Raw genomic sequence first — 3,705 nt, 5'->3', positions numbered from 1 at the left:
GTTTATAGATTTATTCAGGTGTTTGTCACAAAGGCAAATTATTTTTCAGTTCTAGAGACATAATATTTGCAGCCTGAAATTTTGGCGGATGTTGGTCAAGTGTAATTTTTCCTTTTCAATTGGTCAGGATTAACTACAATCTCACTTTTGTGGTAATATCCTAACATATTTGGTTATTCTTGGTTCATGAGATATATTTACGGCCTGAAATCTTAGCATATGTTGGTCATGTATAATCTTTCCTTTTCAATTGGTTATGTTTAACGATAATCTCACCTTTGTAAAGATTGTGCATGTGTATTTATATTGTATACTGTAATTTGCAGATTCATTCAGGTGCTTGTCACAAAGATAAATTAGGAGAACAAAAAAGGAGTACTTTATTTTAGTGAGGGAGGAAAACACAAATTAGAGGGAGAAAAAGAAAGGAAAGTGAAATAAAAGGGAAAAAGGAAAAGAAAAAAATCGTACATTTCTGTGTCAAAAACTCTAGCTGCTTTTTCATGTTTCTAATTTCCTCCCTTTTTTTAATTCTTTTTTTAGTTTATCATAAATACCAAAAAAATTGAAAAATATCAATATAGAGACTGTGCATGTGATTTGTATGGAATAGTGTAGTTTGCAAGAATTTATCTTAGTGACGGAGGAAAATATAAGTTAGAGGGAGAAAATGTTACAACCCATATTTTTGTACGGGAAAGTACGTCGTAAGTCCGTTGATGTAAGCTCAGAAATGAGATCATCTTGGAAAGTATATAAAGTGATTTAATGGTGTTACATCCCATTTTTTTTGCAAGCCTTTGAGAGTTAATATTCAAGGATAAATGTTTACAAGAGTACATGTTGTTACACCCCGTACTTCAGATGTTACTATCATTATAGGATTATCTAATGCAAACTCAAAAAGGATGAAATCCTTCTACAAGGACAAGAAAGGTTTGCCGAAGTGTTACGCAAGTTAAGATAAATATGAGACTTGTTAATCATGATTTAAATGAGTTTAAAGCCATGATATGACTATATATGATGTTTGTATATGAAGTATAAAGTTTGAGAAAAATCGGATTTAAGTTGCGAAAAAAACCGACTAAGGATTTGTCTTGTAATGAAGCTTTTTGAGTAATAAATTTCGTGTGCTATATGAGGTCTTTTTGGGACATATTATATATAAAATTGAAGGTCTTGAAATATAGTTTCCAACGCTCTTAACCGTTTGCTCATACGACACCCGGATAAAAAGTTATAAGCATTGGAAGATGAGCCAATTATAGGGTGCCAAGTAGCACCTTTTGACTTTTCAACAAAATGGAGATTATCTCCTTTATCTCGTCTCTTTCTGCATATTTCCAGAGAGCACGACCAAATAATACTCCTAACATCACCCTTAATCTCTCTACAAGGGTTTCAAATAATACCATCATCCCGGGCACGAAATCACGAAGCAATAACACAAGAACGATCCCCACGACGTAAGTATTGCTATATAACCTTTCTTTTTCTTTATAGTTTGAGTGTTGGAAGGTATTTAATAGTTAAGAAAATTCTTAATTTCTGGTTTTAAGCTCTTAAATATCAAGTAAGGTTGATTAATTCATTTCATAATATTTAGAACTCACGGGAAGGTGATCGGAAGCCGTGAGTTCGAGTTATTTGATTTGTAATGGACTGTTTTGTGGGCTATTTCGTGTAGCTTTTGGGTTGTATATTTTGCTGGTGTTTAATGGAGTTTTTGGAGGATAAATGGTGTGAAGAAATACCACATATTTGTGAAATAATGGATTAGTCATTCTTTGTAATATTTTTGGGGTGTTGGACACTACTATAGTCGTTGTTTTCGTATGAATTGATTGGGGTGTGTTGGGCTGTTGTAAGCTAAATATAATATAGATTTCGACTTGCATCTACTGTAGGAGGTAATTATATTGTGTTCCAACAAGTGCTTAAGGTTATATTGACATCGGTTGAGTTAAATGGATGAACTAGACATGAACTAGTGAATAAAGTTGCTAATTAAGAATAATTGGAGTTGTGGATCATTTTCTTTGTTATGGATATATGGTATAAGGTTGGAATTATTGATGAATGACTTCATTATCATGTTAATGATACTATTAATTTAAAGTAAAAAGTCTATAAGGGATGATAAAGGATATACGAATTCCAATTGGAGCTTGTCGCTCGTCGTAAAATAGTTATGACTTGTTGTAGTTTTATGGTGTCTTGTTATTGATAATTGGTATTGATGGATTTCTCTGGTAATTGTTGTTGGTATATGGTATTGGAGGAGGCTCTTGTTACTGGGGAGATGCTGCCCGAATTTATATAAATGAGCTACAAGTTTAAGTTGCAAACTTAGCCTTTATTCAACACTAATTTTGAATCTCCTTATGCAATGGTAGATTGAGTTGAGTTGTTTGAAGAGTTGCTTAAGATGTATTAAGGACTCACCATGGTTAAAGTATGTTAAGGAACTTCCCTCTTTCTTTTGGCATGATCTAAAGTGAAATGAATACACTATTTCGTAACAGATCTACTCCTAGAAACTAAGGTTGCCCATGTTGTTCTTTCCTTATAAAGTTATTCTAAGCAAGTATGTATGATCCTTGAATCCTATAGAAGCTCATATTGATGGTATGATGTCCATAATATTAATCGAAGGTGCAACGACATTAAGTCACTCCAAAAGGTTTAGAACGTGATTCCATGAGTTTAGCATGCATTATATATAATATCTATTTTACTCTACCGAGTCGCACTATAGTAGGCCGGGTACGACATATATTGTGTAACCACTGATCAGTTGGATTTACCGAGCTCCACGTGGCCGGTTACGATTCTACTGAGCCTTATGATGGCCGGGTACATTTTTACCGAGTCCTCTTTGAGGCCGGGTACGATATGATAATGATGATGATGATGCCTACAGATGCGTATGTTTTTAAAAGTTTATGTATATATATATGTATTACGCATTTCATGTCAGTAGCCCACAGAGGCACGCAGATGTTACAGGTTGTATCTGCTCTATCTCTCTTTATATTACTATTCTTGTTTATGCTTTCTTGCTTTACATACTCGGTACTTTATTGGTACTAACGTCCCTTTTTCCTGGGGACGCTGCGTTTCATGCCTGCAGGTCTCAATTGATAGGTTGACATTCCTCCTAGTAGGCTATCAGCTCAGCGGAGGTGTTGGTGCACTCCACTTGCTCCGGAGTTGCCTATTTGGTCAGTATTCTTTAGATATATATTGATTGACATGGTGGGGCCCTGTCTCGACCTTTATGATTTTATGTACTCTTAGAGGCTTGTAGACATATGTTATGTATATGAAAATCATATGGCCTTATCGGCCTATGTTCAGTGTATGAGTTATCACTTTGGTTTTATAGGCACGTATGTCACATGTATAAGTTTTCATGTCATGTCAGGTCGTCCAATATTTAGTATTCCCTTATATTTTATTTTTGTTATCTCATGACGACCTTTCTAGGCTATTTGCCCATGATATTATGATATGACAGATACGTTATGTTGGTACTCGGTTAAGTAAGGTACCGGGTGCCTGTCGCGGCCCGTTGGATTGGGTCGTGACAGAAAAAGAAGAAAAGAAGGAATGTCCTAGGAAGTCTACAATCCGTGTCTAGTAGAGTCTTGTTTATAGGTGTGTTGTGCACCACACTTATAAGCATGAGGCTACAGGGCA

At 35.1% G+C, this 3,705-nt stretch overlaps 1 long non-coding RNA gene across 1 annotated transcript; it reads left to right on the top strand.

Moving 5' to 3' along the window:
- The first annotated feature begins 1,353 nt into the window (after positions 1 to 1,353).
- On the top strand, positions 1,354 to 3,412 carry LOC142176535 (uncharacterized). Its single transcript, XR_012705195.1, has 2 exons — positions 1,354 to 1,469; positions 3,137 to 3,412. It is a non-coding gene; the product is annotated as an uncharacterized LOC142176535 (long non-coding RNA).
- Positions 3,413 to 3,705: the final 293 nt, after the last annotated feature.

The sequence above is a fragment of the Nicotiana tabacum genome, chromosome 22 (assembly GCF_000715075.1).
Source record: "Nicotiana tabacum cultivar K326 chromosome 22, ASM71507v2, whole genome shotgun sequence".
NCBI classification, from domain to species: domain Eukaryota; kingdom Viridiplantae; phylum Streptophyta; class Magnoliopsida; order Solanales; family Solanaceae; genus Nicotiana; species Nicotiana tabacum.
This window is presented reverse-complemented; position numbering and strand designations above follow the sequence as displayed.